The sequence below is a fragment of the Monodon monoceros genome, unplaced genomic scaffold, assembly GCF_005190385.1.
Source record: "Monodon monoceros isolate NGI ecotype Baffin Bay Population unplaced genomic scaffold, NGI_Narwhal_1 Super_Scaffold_5, whole genome shotgun sequence".
In the NCBI taxonomy this organism is placed as follows: Eukaryota; Metazoa; Chordata; class Mammalia; order Artiodactyla; family Monodontidae; genus Monodon; species Monodon monoceros.
The window spans coordinates 37,192,263-37,214,348 of record NW_021703782.1 but is presented as its reverse complement, the minus strand read 5'-3'; the positions used below and the strand labels follow the sequence as shown (position 1 = coordinate 37,214,348).

The window sequence follows — 22,086 nt, the reverse complement described above, 5'->3', positions numbered from 1 at the left end:
CCTATTGTGCTCCACTCCTCTTAAGGCACCAAAAAATAATCATGGCAAAATAATAAAAAAGAGTCGTTTCTGAAACCCAAACTTATGTACTGGGTTACAAACCTTCATAACTTTTATTTACCTGCACACACACACACACACACACCCACACACTTCTCATCACATTCTTCAAAGGCCAATCCAATATATTAAGAGTCATTTCGTCTTACCACAACACGAAGAAATTTCAATGTGGATGCTCCAACTTCATTTGGGACACTTCACATATAAGGGTTCTACATCTTGACACATTCTCCAACGGATTCTCTAAATGAAATGAAACAAAAACTCTTGGGAACATGGTAAAAAAAACAATAAAACTTAGCTCCTTCTAATAGTGTTCATCTCAAATTCCTCATCTCATTTCCATCTGGCTGCTTCTGCTCTAATTCTGAAAAAAATTCATATACATATTTGTAGACTGCAGATTCACAATCGCATCTGATGTATCCATCCCTGATGACAATATTGCTTGTATTTGGGGATAATGAATTTCATTCTATTTGCTTTTATAAGCCAATGGGTATTCTTAAACAGATATTAGAAAATAATAATCGGGATATAATTTTCACATCAAACTGAGTATTTTTACTCAATGTTTCAAAATAAATGATCTAAATACCAGTAATAGCATATAAATGATAAGAGAAACTATGAGAGCAATCAAGTTACAGCAAGAAAAAAAATAATCTGAATGTTAGAGCTTTTCTCTTTTTAAGATGCTTCTGCATGTCCTTCTAAAAGATGAATACAGGGAATTCCCTGGTTGTCCAGTGGTCAAGACTCCACGCTTTCACTGCCGAGGGCACGGGTTCAACCCCTGGTGGGGGAAAAAAGATCCCACAAGCTGCGTGGTGCAGCCAAAAAAAAAAAAGATAAAAGATGACTGCACAAAATAAAATCATCATATAATATTGAAACATATTTATTCATTTTCCTTAATTACTTTAAATATTATGAAAAACATATAACTTTATATATGTATACACATATATATATTTATGTGTATGTGTGTATATATATATATATTCTAGCCTTGACATTTTGCAAACTGAAACCTAATGTATAAATTCACACAGTATTATGCTGTGTCAAAAAAATTTTGGCAACTTTAATAGTCCCTATTCTTATATACCTTTCTCTCTCTTTCTCTCTCTCTCTCTCTCTCACACACACACACACACACACACAAACACATACGCAGACACACACACATACCTTAGAAGTCAAATTTACTGCAAGAAATTACAGTGCAATCACATAAAATGCAATGAAATCGCATTTATTCATCAGCCCAGGTCTATCCTTTTAATAGCTATGTTGGTTTCATTACAATAGAACCCTCTACAAAAAAATCAATAAAATCTTGGTTATGCAAATCACACTAATGAAAATACTGAAAACCTGATTGTGTGGAACATCTCAAGCTTAAGGAGGCATGTCACAGTGATCAACTTTAAATTAGTCACTTTAGAACAAATTGTGTTGCTTCACTCTCTTGGTGGCTTCCCAGACTTCTATTTCTGCAAAAATAGTAATTACAATTGCACTGGATGGAACAAGTGAGTCTCTTTTCCCAAAAACTAGATATGAAAATGAGTCTACTGGGTCCATCAAATAATACTGATGCCTCAAGTCCTCTTGACAGGTTCACTTCACAGATTTTGAACAAAGAAGGCTGCTCTAATTTCCCTCTCAATAGAGGCCTGGTAAGAATGTCGTCAGTTTTTAAGCTATTGTCTCATAGCCCCCAAACCAGCTCCTGTAGTTTGCATTGAGATTTCAGGGCTGGGTCTCTGCACACCACATCCCTCTTTTGCCAGCAGATTTCCTGTTAGGCACTGGAAAGAGCTTGTGGGGGCAAGAGAAAGGGCAAAAGGGACTTACTACTTCATGTTCATTTGCTTCCAGCATTGCTTTAGCAATCATTCTCTACTCTGTTAGCAGAAAGTAGCTTCTGTCCACAGACTTTTCAAGGCCTTCCGGAACCGGCTCATTCTGTCCTCTCAGAGGTGCCAGCAGTGGGCTGCTGGCATCCCCTCCTGAGAGATCTTGAGTTTGCGTGCCCTAAGGCCTGTCCACTGAGCTCCTCAGATACCATCACTGGTTGCATATCACCACCTCCAAGAAATATGCCTCTTTTAAGCGGCAGATCTTGTAATCAAATCTAGGTTTGCCTGATTCCAAAGTCTAAGTTCTTAAGGATGCCGCTCCATTGCTAATTATTTTTGATACAATGCAATCATAGTAGCAAAACAAAAAGACCGAACATTAAGGCTCATCTCACATAATCTGTCCAAACTCTGCATTTCATATGGGTTGAGTCCTGGGAACTACAGTTGTGCCTAAACATTGTGATGTAATTAACCTCAGTGGTAAGATGTAGAGCTGAGGAAAATCTCAAGATTATGTTTAATGGTGACCCTGCAATAAAGAACCAGACTGTAATTATGAGCAAAGCATCTACCCAAAAGATCTAGGCAAGAAGACAACAAATGAGTTCAGACAATGGGAGCAAAGGAAGTACAATAACAGCAAAATAGGTTTGAAAGGGCAGCAGGGGGAACCAAGAAAGATCTCCTGAGGCACTGGAGAGAGAGGTACAGATGCCTTACAGAGTGCCTACAGACTCTCCTGTGTGAGGAGAATGTTTTTAAAAATACCAGGTAGATCTGACCGGATAGGCAGACTTCCAGGAATCGCCATTTCCCTTACCATGCTATTAGTTCTAGATGCCATTAGAATAATTGAAAACCTGTGGATAGATGGGAATAGAAGGATTGGAGTAAATTTAAGAGTAAAAGATGTGAACAAAATAAAAGGGAAGAAGAGACATCTAGTAGGAGAACCAAGGGGGCAAAAATGCCTCAAGGGACAAGGAATTCAAGGAATTCAATTTCCACATTATTCATATTCGTATTTGTTCCCTTCTCTCCCCTTCCCTCCTTTCTTCTCTGTCCCTCTCTCTCACACACACACACTGAACAATGAATCCCAAAATTCAGTCTATTATACTTATCTTGATATTGTCTATGCTTTCACACATATATATATACACACACACATATAGGTATGCACAATTAATCTCCTAATCCACTTCTGTCGAATTTTGAACAGCAGCAGAGTTCTGTGACTATTTATTTACAAATGGCTACTGCTTTATGGCAATTTTCAAAACCGGAAAGAGTATAAATGTCATCTAGAGTAGTGAAACATAAAAGACATTTTGAATGTTAGACCTCAGACTTTTAATATATACCAAACTCAAAAAGCTGAAATTATGTGATGGCAATAACCATGTGGGTAAATATAGTGTACATCTCAAAGATAATAACAGAAATGCTCCTCCAGGGATATTTTCAGTGTTAAATTTTATGTTTGCAACAATTGCATTTTAAATCTTTAATGCTGGTATTAAGATATTCAGCATAAGTGAATTAGATTTTTCAAAATAATCAGACTCAAGGTGTGGTACATATATACAATAGAATATTACTCAGCCATAAAAAGGAACGAAATTGGGTCATTTATAGACACGTGGATGGATCTAGAGACTGTCATACAGAGTGAAGTAAGTCAGAAAGAGAAAAACAAATATCGTATATTAACGCATATATGTGGAACCTAGAAAAATGGTACAGAAGAACCGGTTTTCAGGGCAGAAATTGAGACACAGATGTAGAGAACAAACATATGGACACCAAGTGGGGAAAGAGATGGGGAGGTGGGGGTGGGGGTGTGATGAACTGGGTGATTGGGATTGACATGTTTACACTGATGTGTGTAAAATGGATGACTAATAAGAACCTGCTGTATAAAAAAATAAATAAAATTCAAAAATTAAAAAAAAAATCAGACTCAAAAGTAAGAGAAACATTCTTTCTAGAAGAAAAAAGTACATAGAAATTCTGCTTTAATGAATATATCCTTGATTATGCAGAAATTTGACTAAAATCATATTTATTTTTAATTATAAAAGACAGCAAAAAAGTAGAAACAATTTAAGTGTTCATCAATAAGGGACTGGTTAAAATGAATCATGGCACATTCATTACTTAGAAAATTATGTTACTTAAAATGTCTCTGTGTGTGTGTATAAAGTATAGAAGAAAGTATAGAAGTATCCCAAAATGTTAACTGTAGTCATTTGTAGATATAGGAAAAACATGTAATTGTCATTTTAAAGATATTTAATATGACCTTCTTTTGGTAATAGGCATATGTTGCATTCATAATTGGAAAACTGTTATTTCCAAAAATATATAGGTAAATCTAACTTATAAATGGATCACAAGAAGATGACTTTTAAATTCAGTAATCCAAAGCATTTTTACGTAAAATAATGATAGCTGAATTATCAGAACAGCCTGTATTTCTAGAAGATGTTGATGTAATAACTGAAACATTTATTAAGCCCTTCATTCATTCATTTATTCATTCACATAGCACACCTTTATGTAATATTCATCACACGTCAATCACTAATCTTCAGGTATACAGAGATGGAGGAAGCAGCATATTTGCCTTTAAGGAAAGCCATGAAATCACAAAATGACTGAGAAAGATTATACTCAGATCTATTGGCTAGGAAGTGTTCTGATATTGCTAATATCACAAACCCAACTATATACTGTCAAGGTAGGTATAACTGGAGTAGGTATAATTCTTTAGGTGGCAGTCCAATCTGACAACCGTACGATCCCCAGCAGGAGTCCGGTCTGTGGCAAGAATGGAACTGAGCACTACAATGCATGTAGGTCTATCTTCCCCTTCCTCATTTTCTCATCCTGGAAGACAGCACTTTGGCTTTCTAGCTCCCAACAGCCAAACGAGGACTCTGAGCCAAATTCCTGCCCCTGGCAGATTTCTGCGTTTGGGATATATCTGGTTCAGGATTTCATAGCCAGGGAATCCTTGTAAAGTAATCCATAAAAGATAGCCTATGATTGTATCTTGCATGTTTATTAAAAAGGAGTAAATGAATCAAAGGAATCATCCATATCCTTTCCTCCGGGGTCAGGAAAAGATAGGATATGTACTTAAACCACAGTTTATAACCTTAGAACCTCCATCAACCCCGGTGGAACTATTTATCATCACAGTGTAAACATGGCCCAGAAAGGGAAAATGAGCCTTCTGTAATGAAAAGTCTGTACGTTGGAGCTATAAACAACTGCATGGAGAGCTCTGTGCTGAATCGGACTCAAGCCGCTGCTCAAGGTGAAGAAATCACGGCACAAAACCCTGCCACTGAACCTCAAGAGATGCCTTGTTTTCTGTGCTTTGCTTTTCTATAATGTCTCATTCCTGATCAGGTTCTTTCCCTAGGGAGTGGTAATAGGCAAAGAGCAAGGAACGTCTGTTTTGTTCTCCAAACCAAAAGGATCAAAGGGTGCTCCATGGAAAACTTAATGCTACTTCTGACTTTCTCCAAGGGCTGCTATCCCTCTACCATTACTTTTGATGCTGCTTTGGAGTCTCTTTCCCAAGCTCTTCAAAATACTTAACAAGCTTTAAGAAAAAAATACAGTTCATTAAAAAAAAAAAAGAACACCTGGTTCCAAGGATTAAAGAGTGCATCACCTACTAAACATGCACAATACTAGGGTGGCGGGAGCGATCTGTATAGTAATTATTTCCTAGAATGTCCATTTCTTAACAATATTAGCCAATATTTACCAGGTACGAAGCCCTATCTTACACACTGTACCTATAAAAATATTCAATCCTCATGACAGCCTCAGGAAGTTGGTAGTATTTTTATTCACAATTTACTAAAGAGCAAACTGAGGTTTAGAAAATTTAAGACTATAAATATTTATCCAGGATCATGCAGGTAGTAAATGTCCAAGTTTTCACTCTCTTGTATTTTGATCAAGAATTACTTATTTCTGAATCAAACTCAGTTAAAACCTTTTTGCCTTTACTTTTAAATGTTCTTAAATTATAAAAACCAAGAAAAATAAATGTCTAATATTTTAATTGGCACAAATACCCATTCGTGCCATTTCCTTCCAGTTTTGCTTTCACCTATACTTAGTATATAGCTGAAATTATCATGTGCATGCAAATTTTCAAATATTTTCCTGTGAAAGGTTTCAAACACAGAGAAAAGTTAAAGAATTTTACAGTAAACACCCACATGCCAATAACTACATTTTACCATTAACATTTTACTATATTTTTGTTTATCACATATCTATCAGTCCATTATATATAATTTTGTATCCTTCTGTTTTTTTTATATTTCATTATAAGAATTTTCGTTGTTGTGTCACATCCTTTTAATTATCTGCCAAGTTTTTTAAACATTCCTTAGTGTAGCCAATCCTCCTTATCTTACTTTACATCTTATCTTACATTAATCCTAAACACACTCTATTTACTTCCCTTAAAATGATTTACCTACTCCTTCATGAGATCATGCTCAAGCCTAATCCTGGAATTTTACTCACTTGAACTCCTGGCACTGTCCTAGGCATATAAAAATGACTCATAAATGCCTATGGGTTGATCATGGCACTGACCTAGATGACAGGGATAGAGGGAGACTATAATGGATTATTATTGTTATGATGTTATCATAACCTTTTCAATAATGAATCAGGATTATACCAAATTCTACCTTAGTATCAGTAAATCCTAATTATCCCATTTACTATAAATGTAAAAAAAATCTACATTTATTATAAAAACCCTTAAGTAATGTTACAGATAATTAAAACTCTTAAGGCTGTATGGGTAAAAGCCAGTATTTTCACCCCTTATCTGCTTCCACACCTCTAATTTGGGGAAAATCAAGGAATCTGAAATTCCAAAGGAAAGTGGGTGCTACTAATCTCATGTTCTATCCCACACAGAAATCCTTTCTGGAGCACATGTATGTAACGGATGAATAAATGTGATCCAAACACATTTGAAGGTTTCCTAGGGACATTCACATTATTATCTTCATTCAGTCAACAAATTTATTCAGCATCTACTCTGTACAGATACTCTGCCAGGTTCTAGAGATGCAAAGATAAATAAATCATTTCAAAGAGCTCACACAGTGAAGGACAATTCATGAGATATAACACTCAGTTTAGAAATTATATGGAAGTGCACTGTGTCATTACTGGAGAATAGAAAGGGGCACCTAACCCAGCTGTCAGCATCTGGGAATAGCCGAGGAAATACGCCAAGGAAAACTTCCTACAGTGGAGTGTGAGCCCAGCCTTGAAATCTAAACAGGAGCTGGCTAAGGATAAAGGTATAGGGAGACTTTCCCAGAGCGAGAATTTTCGCAGAAACCTTGAGGCAAGATGCATCATGATTCACATGGAAACTTCTAAGCAGTTCTGTTTTTCTCAGCTAGTTTCAGATAAGAAAGATGTGAAAGACAGATAGGCAGGGCAAGATCCCTGAGAACCTGATATACTCTATTAAGGAACTGGGACTTTATTCTCTAGGAATGACAAACCATTGAGGAAGTTTAAGCAAGCCGTGACATGGTGAGATTCTTGCTTTAAATAGATCATTGTAGAGGCAAGGAAACTAGTTAGGAAAACTTGCAACGACCGAAAGAGACATCTTGGGGGCCTGAACCAAGATAGTAACAATAGGGTTGGATTTGAGGAAAGTTAAGTAGTTTTAGTGAAAAAGGTAAGAAGTTGAATTTCAGGTAAATTGAGTAGAGGTGTTATGAACTATACACATGGAGTGGTCTGGGGTAACGGCAGGAAGCAATGGAAAGAAGAAAGTATTTCTAGTGCAGTTTCAGGACTTTTATTTCTCGATAACACTGATGTCTTAACTGAGCTTCCCACTAATGATCAATACCATGGTCTGAAAGTTTGTGTTCCTTCAAAATTCATGTGTTGAAATCCAAACACTGCAAGTGATGGTATTAGGAGGTGGGGCCTTTGGGAGGTGATTAGCTTTTGAGAGTAGGCCTTCATGAATGGGATTAGTGCCCTTATAAAACAGACCCCACAGAGGTCCCTAGTCCCTTCCTCCAGGTAAGGTTACAGTGAGAAGATGGCCATCAATGAGGGAATGAGCTCTCACCTGACACCAAATCTGTTGGCACCATTATCTTGGACATCACAACCTTCAGAACTATGAGAAATACATTTCTCTTGTTTGTAAGCCACTCAGTTTATAGCATTTTGTTATAGTAAGCCTGAACAGACCAAGATTATAAGGAATACACATTTTAAAAACAGAGTATAAGACAGCTAAACCACATGTCTCTTTTGGAGATAAATTGCCATTTTGTGCATCAAAAACAGTTAAAGAGCAAAAATGTCAAGAGTTTCAACCCAATGAGAAAGTAGATTTCAGATTCTATTTAATTAAATCATTATTTAAGATAAGAATTCAAGAGTTAACTTAGTATTTCTTTGCCTGTAAGTGAAAAGTCAATAGTAAAATATTTACATAAAAGTATGACCTGAATATTTGTATTCAAACCAGAGTGTTGAAATCAGAACATCCAAATCAATTAATGAGAACATGAATATCTCTCGCCCTCTTCCTCTTCAAGGAAACAAACCAATATCAAGATTTGATTTCAAGAAAATATCAAAAGGAAAGCAAATTCCAAAGTATACTCAAGCATGGGAAATACTCATTCCAACCCCTTACATATTTAAATCACTGGATAATGAACATTAATGTTCAGAATCATGATTCTGTATCATTGCAAGTTTTGTAATGAGATGATTTAATTACTACTACTATACCCTTCTTTGTACAGACAGAAAATTTGTAAATGTACGTTAAAAAATACTTACTCAATGAAGGTCAAAACAGCAGATTTTCCTGCTTAAGCTAGAGTTACTCCAATTAATGAGAACTACTCAGCCACTATTTCTTTTTAATCACTTGAGCTTCCTTGTTTGGTTTGTATCACCTTAAAATAACTTTTACCTTTATGCAATGTCCTTACCAAACAGAAGTAATGATCACCCTCCCCTGATCAAACAAGAAGTAACACATAAAAGAAAAAAAAAAACCTGTAAATAAATATAAGTATAAATGAATATATCCATGTGACAAAGTAATTCTCAGGCATGAATTTATCTTCATAAGGGTTATATGCAGGAAATTTAAGTATAAATTTCTCTAGACAGCATGTTTGTGTGAAACAAAACTTGAAAGCTTCCAAAGCCTGTTTGATTGACTCCCAGCTTTATCCCACTGTGTGCCTATAGGATCTCAACTCCACAGATTTAGGTAAATAAATTACCTAAATTTATTGATTTAGGTAATCTCTGTATAGATGGAAACCCCTCTTACAGCATCTTCTCCAGAGTCTGGCCAGAGGAAGTTGATCAGTAAAGCCTTAAAGCCTTCTTGACATAAAAGCTGAGAACAAAAGGTTATTTTCTCTCAAACTTCTGCTGAATGTGCTTATCCTGTGAAATCAAGAGGTCGAATAAAATGACCAGAGCGTGGAAAGTAGTTTAAGAAAAAAGTACAAGGGAGGTTGAGAAGCAGCATAAGAATCAAGGCCCCTTTGCCTTTGAAAGACTATGAACAAATGGTTAGAGAGTCACACGCACGATTCATAATAATCATGCTGTTCCTATTCCTTAGATGCAGGCTCTTTTCCAAATGCTTCCATACATGTAACTAATGTGATCTGCATAGCAACCTTGCCAGGTAGGCAGAGGAGATTTTTTTCTACGTAAAGCAAGGTTAGAGTCAAAACCAGCATTTAAGTGAGTAGCCACTACGTGTTGATGATATATTAATCCTCACAATCACTGGGTGAAGTGCATAGTATCATTCTTATTTAATAAATAAACTGATGCATGGAGATATCACGTGACTTGGTAACTTAAGTCACTTTGTATATAACAGAATTAGGGTTAAAAAATCTAAGTATCGGGCTTCCCTGGTGGTGCAGTGGTTGAGAGTCCGCCTGCCAACGCAGGGGACACGGGTTCGTGCCCCGGTCTGGGAAGATCCCACATGCCGCGGAGTGGCTGGGCCCGTGGGCCATGGCCGCTGGGCCTGCGTGTCCGGAGCCTGTGCTCCGCAAGGGGAGAGGCCACAGCAGTGAGAGGCCCGCGTGCCGCAAGAAAAAAAAAAAAAATCTAAGTATCATGGCTTGTAGCACTGAGGGTGTGTGTGTGTGTGTGTGTGTGTGTGTGTGTGTGTGTTTTCCAGTATACCACACTGCTTCCCATGAGAGAATTTAATGTATTTTGTAAAGGTGATGAGGAATCCTTAGGATGAACTGCTTTCAAAGTTAAGAATTATTAAATAAGAGTCAAAAAAGCATAACTATATGAGAAGAAAACTAAATAAACTACCTTGAGTATAGTTTAAAGTATGCCCCTCTCTAGATAAAGGGAAGGACAATGTAGTCCAAATAAACTACACTGTCCTTCCCTTTATCTAGAGAGGGGCATACTTTTAACTATACTCACTTACTGATGCATTAAACTGAGTCCCCCCTTGACCTTAAGGAACACAGGAACTAACACATATTGGGAGTTGACTATATGCTCAGTGCTTGTTACGAGCATTATCCTTCAAGATTTTACCCATTTTACAAAAGAAAAAATGAGGCTCAGGGAGAACTTTGCCCATGGCCATAGAGCCTTCTTGCTGTGGGGCTGGGCTTTGTCTCCAATGCCCACCACCTCACAATGAAAATCTTCTATTACATGAGCCCCCAGAGTCAGGTCCTGTTCCCACTTGCCTTGTGCAAATCTGCACGGAAAACTCAGTGTCCTAATTTCACACTCCAAGTTGAGGCTTAGCCTAGTTCTTATACCTATCATGGTTCCCAAATAAATATTTTTTACTGAATTAGGAAAACGGCATGAATTTGAGCCTAAAGAAATTAACTGAAGGAATATTGAAGGGAAAATCAGTGATGGAGGATAGAAACTATTCCACCACTAACCCAAGAACCAGTTCCTAGGGGACTGAGGAAAATGGGAAAAGTGAAGCAGAAGGAGAGAATTCTTGTTTCATTTCTGGAAGTCAGTGTGAGGATGATTAAACCAGAGGTGACCTGGGGCATTCCTCTACATTTCAGTCACCTTTTTCTTCAGAGAGAGAAGCCAGTCACATGGCCGGTCATGGGATTACTATTTAATTCCTGACTCCTCGCCCCCTACAACATCCAGTTATGCTTTATCACCTTCTATTCCCCTTGGCAATAAGATCGACTGTTAGTCTGAGTTGACTGTGGAGACCTAAGAGAAAAAGCTTATAATGCATGTACACAGTCCTTTCAGACAGGGTTAGGATTTATTTCTGATAGACATGAAGGGAACAGCTGTTTTCATATCACTCAAAATGTAAGATGTGTGGCATACAATGTTTCTTCTTTTTTAACTATCTAAAAGAGAGAGAAGGACAAGGAGAGAGAGAGAGAAAGAGAAAATTAAAGAAGACTTATGCAACTTGTGCAACATTTTCCAATAAGTTTTAGTAAGAAAGCTTTATCAAAACCCTTAAATTATTTTAAGTATACCCTGCTTCGCTTTATGCAAGTAATATAAATGTGTTAGTGAAGTCACATTCACCAAATTGAACGCTGGATTACACTCTCAAGTTTGTACTGCTTTGACAACCCAAAATAGCATTTTCAGTCATACATGTAAACAATGCAATGGACTAATAAAATCGGTAAGAATATTATAAGATCAGACTGATCTGCAACATTTAACAGATACACCATATATCACAGAGCAGCTGTGCAATTGATAAATGGTTAGCTGAAGGAAAAAACTCTTTTAGACTTAAAGAAAACAGACATGCTGACTTTTTGCTCTATGAAGATACTCCCTTGCAAATACTAGAGGGGTTGGGCTGCCTCTCCTTTTCCTTTGTTATAAAGCCTGGCTCCTCTTTCATCCTGGTACAGTGAAATAGGAGATGAAGAAGCACAATTGGTCCCAAGTGACTTTTCCAAGGCTAAATCTCAAGCAGGGCTCTTCAAGTGTTTCCTATTAAAGTAGAAATCACATTGTAATGAAATTAATGTTTATTTACGTATCCTGCCTACAAGACGAGAAGTTTATTGAAGGTAAAAAATAATGTCACACTCACTTTTGTACTTCCAAAGCCCATGACAGGGCCTAGCATATAATAGGCAGGTAAAATATAACTTCTGGATGAGTTAGACTTCTCTAAGTATAAATTCAGGGAATGGATTAGATCTCAGAAATCCTTTTTAGGTATAAAACTTCATGTCCTTGTGATTCTGTAATTAGTTTCATTTTCAAAATAGAGAATATATGCATTATCCTCGTTTCTTGGTACTTGCATTAATTTTGACTTTTAAAGCACAATTTTAGTAAAGCTGATACCTTGAAAAAATATACATGGCAATCAACTATTGATTATTATCAAACCAGAACACAGTGTAATTATGGGGTATGCCTGTGAGTAACAACATTTTTCTGTAGACATGTTGTCCCAAGGGAACACAAGTGATTCTTGTCAGAGGTCAGAAATGGAAGAGGATATGGCAGCACAAGGATATAACATATGCATCCTTTCATTTCATCAAGAGTTATACGTGGATTTTATTCTTCTGTGAAAAAAGGCAAAAATACCTGCTCTTGTGGAGATCACATATTAGTGGGGGAATATAAATAAATTATAGTAAACATAACATATTAGGAAAGTATTTGCACAGTAGAAGAAAATCAACACTATGGTAAAAGCAGGTTGAGGCATATTGGAAGTGCTAAGAGTCAGTTTTATATAGAGTGGCCAGGGTATGCCTCACTGAAAAGGTAACATTTGAACAAAGTCTCAAAGGAAGGAAAGATGCCTGAGGTACGATTCCAAGCAAAAGTCACAGCAAATGCAGAGACAGGCAGTGTGCCCAGTGCTGGCAACTGAGGATGAAGTAGAGTCAGCAAGAGGAGTAAAAGTTGAAGATAGGGCTTCCCTGGTGGAGCAGTGGTTGAGAGTCCGCGTGCCGATGCAGGGGACACGGGTTCGTGCCCCGGTCCGGGAAGATCCCACATGCCGCGGAGCGGCTGGGCCCGTGAGCCATGGCCGCTGAGCCTGCGCGTCCAGAGCCTGTGCAAGTTGAAGATAAAGTCTAAAAGGTCTTTAGCTTTTGACCTGAGAGAAATGAAGAGCCATTAGATGGTTTTGAGCTGATTGGTTTGAGATTTAACAAAATTACTCTGGCTTTTATGTTGAGAAAAGCATATAAAGAGGCAAATTAGAAGCAGGGAGACCAGTCAGAGGCTGCTGTAATAATCCAGGGGAGGACACAGGGTAGTAGCAGCAGTGATAATGAGAAATGGTTGGCTTTCAGATATGTTTCAAAGAAGAGCTAGAAGAATTTGCTAATGAATTGATGGAGGTATAAAGGAGAAAGAAGATTCAAGAACAATTCTGAGGATTTTGAACTGGAGCAACCATGAGTAGAGATGCCATTAAATGAGATGAAGTGAACAGTATGTAAAGCAGGATTTTATTTTTCCTTTTCTTTTTTCTTTCTTATTTTTGTGTTTAGAAACTTGAAAGCTCATGTTTGTATACAATGAGATTGCGATGTCTACTGGACATTTTAAGTAGGCAGCTGAATACAGAAATATGGAAATTAGGGGATATTTTGAGCTAGAGATATATATTTATGAGTCATCAGCCTATACTTGGGATTTCTTAAAATGACATGTGATGTGCTCACTGAGGAAATCAGTGTAGGTAAGAAGAAAGGAGAAGGAAAGGGAAGGGAAGGGGAGGAGAGGGAAGGGAAAAGAAGAAAAGAAAAGGGAACAGAAGAGAAGAGGTCCTAGTACTAAGCCTGAGGACACATCAATGTTAGGAGGTCCAGAGGAAAGAAAGAGTGAGAAAAAGAGACTAAAAAGACCAGGCTGATCGGACTGGTCACTGGAGAGTCTGGGGTCCTGGAAGCCAAGTGAAGAAAGTTCTTCTAGGATAAGGAAGACACTTCATTGGCCATTTTGAAACTTAACATTCATTTGAGAACTTTAAAGTATTCTAGGCATTTGAAGCCCACACAGACCACAGGATTTCACAGGAGAACATTGGGGTATTGCCAATGGCAATATCTAGCTCATGAAGCACTTTGCTCATGAAGCAAAGTGAAAACATGTCAGTTTATTTGGACATGTAGATTGAACAGAATTTTTCCAATCATAACCAAAGTGCATAAGTTCCATCATCTAAAACATAGTTTTCTCATAATGTTCTAGAAATGCAATAGTAATCATATTTATGTAACTTATCTGCCATATGTAAGTCTGCTATGTTCTTTCTTTTTTTTTTTTTTGGGCCACGCCATGCGGCATGTGGGATCTTAAGTGTTCCCTGACCAGGGATCGAACCTGCGTCCTCTGCATTGGAAGCGTGGAGTCTTAACAACTGGACCACCAGAGAAGTTCTAAATCTGCTATTTTAGAAAAAATAATTACTTGTTGTCCCAGCTTGAGAAGGCAATAGCTTCTTGCCCCTAAGATTTTTTCAAGTGGTTAAAATAAATGCACTAAAAATCTTGGAGGAAGTCGGGGGAAAAAAGAACATATAATTTTTGGTCTACAAAGAAGACACAATATGGTCATAATAACACTAACAACTGGAACAAACAGAATTGCTTTTTATTGAGGGCGTGTTGTGTGTTTTTGTATTATCTCACATTCAGCCATTCACCTACAAAGTTCTGAGATATTATTATCCCTATTTTAATGATGAGAAAACCTTGACTCATGTTGTATGACATTTCCAGTGCCATGTAGATAGTGAGTAATAGAGTCAGGATCGGAATTCTTTTCCAATGGACTAGGAGTCAGAATTTCTTGGGATGTATTCCTTGCTTTGCTACAAATGACCTGGTAACCTCATTAAGTCACCTGGAATATCTGGGCTTTAGGTTATTCAGCTGTAAACATATGGATACTATCAACTTGAAGAATGACTGTGAGGGTGAATGTGGGCAATAAGATGCCCAGAGTGAGGCTTCACTTCTGGGGAAGGATTGAAGAAAAGAGTCATATCAAAGTGGAAAATAAAAGGATGAGGATGAGTAAGGATGGCTCTAAGATGCTGGCTCCTCCACCACTGATGTGGTTTACAACAAAAGACGAAAAAGAGAATCCTTAGGAGCAGTCGAGGGAAAAAACCCAGTCTATAACCTCAAGGTTGACGGAAAGATAATGCCCTCAATTAACATATTTAAATCTAATTTAATTTATATTTTAAGGCTGAAATTTTTTTTTTTTTTTTTGCGGTACGCGGGCCTCTCACTGTTGTGGTCTCTCACATTGCGGAGCACAGGCTCCAGACGCGCAGGCTCAGCGGCCATGGCTCACGGGCCCAGCCGCTCCGCGGCATGTGGGATCTTCCCGGACCGGGGCACAAACCTGTGTCCCCTGCATCGGCAGGCGGACTCTCAACCACTGCGCCACCAGGGAAGCCCTAAGGCTGAAATTTATACTGACTTCTAAACCTCAGATAATTAATGCAAAATAAATGCAGTAGTAATAGGGAATTACCAGGATGACTGTGGCATAACCTAAACTTTTAATTCTAGAAAAAAAGACTACTGACCTTAACAATCCTGCCTTGAGACCTGGCACTTGCCAGTGCCCAGTGCCACTTGCTCCGTGGCATATGGTTATGAAATGGCACTCCCCCTACCTACAACAATAGGTCTGATATTCAAGATTATCTGCAACATCCAAACCAATAGGGCTCATATACAACCAATGTTTTTGTTATACAGGATTATGATGGGTCTTTATATTCTATCATTCCTTTGCTTCAATATTTTTTTATCGGTTTAAGGAACTCAAGGTTGGGCCTTTGCTTAGATTGGCTCAAACTGTCACCCAAGGAACTCCATCATCCTATAGAATTACATAGTTTGTAATCTAAGCCAGCAAGCATAATCTATTGTCAGCAACAGGAATATGAAATTACAGATGACTGAATGCCATTTTCCTGATCATCTATAAATTATTTAAGTAACTAAGTCTTTAGCACTCACCGCATCAATTATGGGACTTTTTAGGTGATTGCTTTTTACTGTGTTCGGCCTGAGTTAATTTTTCAAGTGTCTTTCTTCCAGGTTCTTATTAGAATTGTCAAGCAAGGAAATAAATTCCCTTGTTCTCCCAGCATCTACTCGTAGGCTATGATTCTCCTTTGACAAGTCCACATGCATTTATCAGAGGATTAACAGTAGAAATGACACATTATTAAAGGTCAAGAGGGTGCTTTCTCAGTATCCCTTAAGCAAGCGGCCCTATCTAATACCTTTGAGAATACTTGAGCTATATTTTTTCTTTAAAGTTACAATTTAGAACCCTAGACAGCCGACCTCAGCTATACTTCTTATGCCTAATGTAAATGTTATTCCCAAACCATATCAGAGGCAATAAAGATTATCATTCAATTTCATACTGGGATCTGGAGAAAACTGGATCTAAAATCTGTACTTTGGGAAGTTCATGCCAATTGATACAGATAAGCAGATAAGCCCACCATTTAAGAATGTAAACATGCCAACATTGCACAAGAAATGATTCTCATGTACTAAACAATGGGAATTGCAGCTGTTTCTAGACACTTCTTACCAGACTGAAATTTAAAGTATATTTTGTGACAAAACGGTAGCACCGTGTTGAATTTCTCTACTATGTTATCTATAGTGGAACTATTTCAAAACACTCATAGGAGATCAGTTTTATAAGACATCCCATTTAGTCACAGAAGCGCTGAGCTCTAAAAAAGCAAAGAAGAAAGCTATTGGTATTTTCTAAGTTGCAGTTGAAGGAAGGCTGAATCATTTAAAAAAAAAATTGAAAAGGTCCCTTGTCAAGCTGGTATTGACTCAAATTCTGAGGAAGAAAGATATGAAATGGTCCATCAATTCTCATTAACAAACAATGTAAAAATATCTGTTGGACTTACTGGCAGATGGCTTGAATTAGTCAGCAAATATGAGTTAGGGCTTGGTAGCAATTTATACTTTGTTAGGAGAATATAACCATAGTGATATGGTGTCATTTCACTCAGTGTTTATAAATATAAAAAAAGATGCTAACACTGACAACTTGACATAGGGCATTTTGCCCTCTTTTGCTGGTTAGGAGTTTTTAAAATTTATCTCAACAATTTCTTAGATAAAATACCAATCTTCCTAAAACTCAGAGACAATGAACAGAAAAGGATTTTACAAGCATGCATAAATTCCTAGGATAACTCACTCAGCAAGACTGTGGCCAGCAATAAGGCAACCCATGTAATGCACAACCTGGTAAGGGGGGTTTGGTTATACTATAATGCAATTAGAGATAGGCTCCTGCACTGCATCAGCTCCCTTCTTAGTCAACACAGGCTAAAGCTCTAATCTTTCAGGGGGAAAAAGTGGACTTCAGAAGTGGTTACTTCATGACCATTGGGGACTTTCTTAGTTCAGTATATATTCTATACTGATATGTGTATACAAGTCCATTATATTTAATTTATGCTTTTTGATAGCACAGACTGATTGAAAAACCTTGATTTCCTTTAATTTTACAATACTAGTGCCCTACAATTTATGTTACTGAATGTCATGGACATAGTTTATAGTGTTATGGAACAGTTTTACCATATTGTCCTGATGTGTGATTTCTAAACATTAAGATATGGCTAAATCAGAGTTTAAACTAAAATAAATTTGTATGTAAGTATCTATCTCTATATATGTGAAATGGCTTCATAAGACACTATTTTTTTTTTTTACACTCAATGGATGGACATTTGTGAGTTTAGTCCCAGCCAGAATGCAATTGGTCCAACTACACCTTGACTCTGAAGGTTTTATATTCTAGCGTCAAAAATTTGCTTGTGACACGTGGAGCTGAGCAGAAATCTGAAACCAGGTTCATTGGCAGCTGAGTTTCTGACTGAGTCGTATAATGATGCGGCTGTCTTAAAACCGAAGCCTTCTGGATTCCAAGACTGACAGGATCTATGGAGACCTGGAGAGGATTTTCAGGGGGAGCCATTTCTATGATCACTAGAACTGCTGGGAGAATGAAGAAACTAATTTTATTCAGTTAGGGATGGCAGAAAGTATAATTTTGTTTTATGTCATACTGCTGTGAAAAGGTGTTATTTAGACTACGGTAACCAAATCTTTTCCATTTCCACCATATACGTAACAGGCAAAAATACTCTTTAGGGAATTAAGAATAATATCAAAACTCCCTGAAGCCCAAAGTCATTAAATAATGAGGATATTGCATTGTCAATACTGGAATGGATTATTACAATGAATGTGAAATCAACTGCTTTGAGGGCCTACATTAACTTTCATCTTCCAAGGGTGGAATGGGTCAAACTGTAACTGAAATTAGTATTTTGGAGCTGTATTAACAGTCAACCAACAGTATTCATGCAATGAATTTTCCTAGAAATTTCTGCGCCCATGATACTGTTGAGATTATTGAAGTCCTGCCTCTTCTTTCCAGCCAATAGTTGTGAGACCTTCAGGGAAGAAACCCTATTAGTTGTCAGTTTCCTCTTTCTATAAAATAGGAATAATACCTTGAAGAGCGTTGACAGGAAAACGGGATTAAAGTAGAGTAAGTACTTTGCACAATGTCTGACACACATTAAGTGCTCAACAAATGTTGAGAGCATTTTGTTTCCTTTTCAACTTGGAGGAAATAAAACGGTAATGTTGGGTACCACAGTAGAATTTACTACCATCAATTTTTCTTTCCCCAGAGCTTCTCTTCTTTGATCAACGCCAAGAATTTCAACTGAATCTTAGAACACAAAGAACATAAACAAGATAACAAGTGAAACAAAATTATTCCTCCATTTTACCCTAGAAAAAATACTTCCCAGCATAGACGTCTTGAAGAGAAAATGTTGAATAAATTGAATATTGTCTTTAAAAACAAGTGATATTCTCATTTTAGTCTACACACATATGCAGTCATGCATTGATTATGATTTTTGGATTCCATGGATCATACAAATTGGTTTAATCAAAATGATTTACTTTCTACAAAGCTATGGGAATGACTGGAATCCAAGGGCAGGAGTGAGGCTGGGCACTAAAAATTAGAAACTCCAACACTATTAGGAATCTCTGTTATTTTTTATTTTCTGCTCTGTGTCTATTTCTTTGTTCTTAACCGCATCTCACTCTTCCTTCTGTTCTGGTTGTCTTAGTGTCTATCTCTGTTTTTGGCTGCTTCTTTGAGCCATATTGTAAAAACAATGCTGTCTATAGCTGTCTGATTTTTAACTTAGAAGCAACGTCCCCAAGGAAACACTGTCCTTTATTTATTAATTTCAGTACCAAAATTGTCAGGTAAGGACTATGATTGAATAGTGAGATGCAGATGCCCCCCGCACTGGACCTTTATAGTGTACCACACTGTAACTTCCAAAGCAGCCACCTGGATGGTGGAAAAGGTGAAAAGGGAGAATTTCCCAAAAGAAATCTGATACTGGGTTAACAAAACAGAAGTGTCCACTTCAAGATCCATCCATATCCAAAAATATAGCACATATATACAGGGATATATATATATATGCATTGGTATATATATTATATCATGATTAGATAGACAGATATATGATTGATAGATAAATAGATAGGGTGAGCCTTCGAATATTTCAATAGATTTGCATTCTAATATATAGCAGGCTGGTTGAACAATATATATTGATTCTAGTACACAGATGGAACTGTCCTACTAGTACAAAAAAAGTATACATTGATTCTATAAAATAATGTTTAAAAACTGAGAAAATCCACCAATTACAACAATGAACATGATAGTAATTTTGGTCACATTATGGATTTGTCCATGGCTACAAATATATATTGGACAAAATAAATGTAATATCCCCATTCTAACTTAGAGAATACAGTCCTTCATGATACTGAGTGTCAAATTTGATGGTATATGAAGACATTGTTTATCTATAAAGCCAGCCACTTAATGTCAGGTCAGTGAAAAGACCTGACATGGTTTTGGAGCATGGTTTGGGAGTCCAAATAAGGTGAGGAAAAACAGTAGTACACTGAGTATCAGGCATATTCATGTTTAAATGCTTTATGCTGTACAATGAATACTATTCTGACATCTTCACATGGAAGTATAATATTTATCATAACCTTACAAGAACCACAAGCAACCTCTTGATCTTTGCTCCTTCCAACCCAACCTGCTCTTCCAACAGTGTTTTTAATTTAAAAAGGAAACCCCTTTTTTTGAGTCCTTAGGAAAAAAAACAATGACCAGTTTTCTTATACATTCTACATCCAATCCATCACCAAATTACATGTACCTTCAAAGCATACCCAGAATCTCAATACTTCTCTCAACCTCCATCACAAACACCTACATCCAAGTACCATCATCTCCACCTGGAATATTGCAGGAACCTTCTAACTGATCTCCTTGCTTCCATCTGTACAGCTCTATAACCTGTTCTCAACAGCAGCCAGAGACATTTTTTAAATTTTATTTTAAATCAAACAATTTCTATCTTTTGCTCCAAACCTCCCAATGCTTCGCCTGCCATTCATACCCAAAGTCTCTATGATGGCCTACAAAGCCTTATAGAATCCATGCCCTCTCCCAATTCCACCTTCCTTGACCTCTCTGGAGATGATTATGTTAATCCCCTACTATTCTCCCCTCCAAGAGCTCCATTCCAACCACACTAGTTACTTTGCTGTTTTCAAAAACACTAGGCACGTGTGCACGTGAGGGCCTTAGTACTTGCTATCCTCTACCTGGCATGCTCTTCCCCTCTCTCTATATGGTACAGTCCCTCCTTTCATTCTTTGCTCAAAGGTTACCCCCTCAGCAAACTCCTCCAAGTCTGTCCTATTTAAAATTCTAGACCTTCGGCTCCTTATTCCTATTCTCTGATTTATTTTCCTATACCCTATTTATTTCCACCTGATACACTATATATTTTATGCATTTATTTGTTTATTATCAGCATCCCCCTCCCCTAATAGAATGCAAACTCCATAAGAATGAATATTTTTGACACTTTTAGTCACTGCTGTATCATTAGTGCCTAGGATTCTCTTGACACATAATGGATGCTCAATAAATATGTGTGCGTGAATAAAGTGATTATTCAGAAAGGAGGGGTAAAGCTGGAGAATCTGTAAGTTGACAAGACAGGGTGTGTTGGCATGAACACTATTAACAACACACAGGCTCTGGCATTATAAACCATATTTCTTTTACTGCCATAATCAATACATGGCTTCTCATCAAGTGAATGACCATACTAGAATAGGTATTATTCTGGGATAAAATGGTTAGCTTTGCAATCAACAATACACAAATGTGTGGTGTTCTTATATGTATTGCTCAGTTTACCTTCCAAAGAACCCTAAGAGCAATATAGGGCCACCTCTGGCAATAAGAGGAACTGTGGTTTACTAAGGTTAAACAACTTACCAAGGATCACATATCTGGTGATAGAGCCTGAGATTGGACTTTTGCTTTAAGTCGGGAATGCCTACATCATTTAAAACAAAATCAAGTTTATTTTTCTTCTCTTTAAGATCCTTAGAGAGATTATAAAACCACTTTCAAAAGAATATAGTGTTTATTAGCTTGAAAACAGATTTTTTTAATGTACTCATGAAATTTCACTAACTTTCATTTAAATCCATGTCATCTTAGGGAATTCCCTGGAGGTCCAGTGGTTAGGACTACTCGGTGCTTTCACTGCCAGGGCCTGGGTTCGATCCCTAGTCAGGGAACTAAGATCCTGCAAACAGCATGGCCAAAAAAAAAAAAAAACCACATGTCATCCTCTTTAATTCTCTGCTGCTATGAGGGACGGTGTATTTCCTTATACACCACCTTCAAATGAAAGCACTTAAGCAAGCCTCATTCTGTTCCTATCTTAACAAAGCCATCCTGATTCCACTCAAAAAAGTACCCACTACTTGGAGTGGCAGACATAGTAGTAATGGCAAAATTTAAATGACGCTGAATCCAGACATATTTGGACGGCGCTGATTCCTGCCATCACTGCTGCCTGCCTGCCACTCCAAACAGTATTTTATTG

The 22,086-nt window shown here is 37.4% G+C and overlaps 1 long non-coding RNA gene across 1 annotated transcript in view; it reads left to right on the top strand.

Annotated features, from left to right (window-relative positions):
- The window catches only part of LOC114883708, a 45,017-nt gene extending 26,144 nt beyond the window's left edge, over positions 1-18,873 (top strand). The window contains exon 3 of the long non-coding RNA XR_003790652.1: positions 18,751-18,873. This is a non-coding gene — a long non-coding RNA (uncharacterized LOC114883708). The remainder of the gene's footprint in view (positions 1-18,750) is intronic.
- The last annotated feature ends 3,213 nt before the right edge of the window (positions 18,874-22,086 follow it).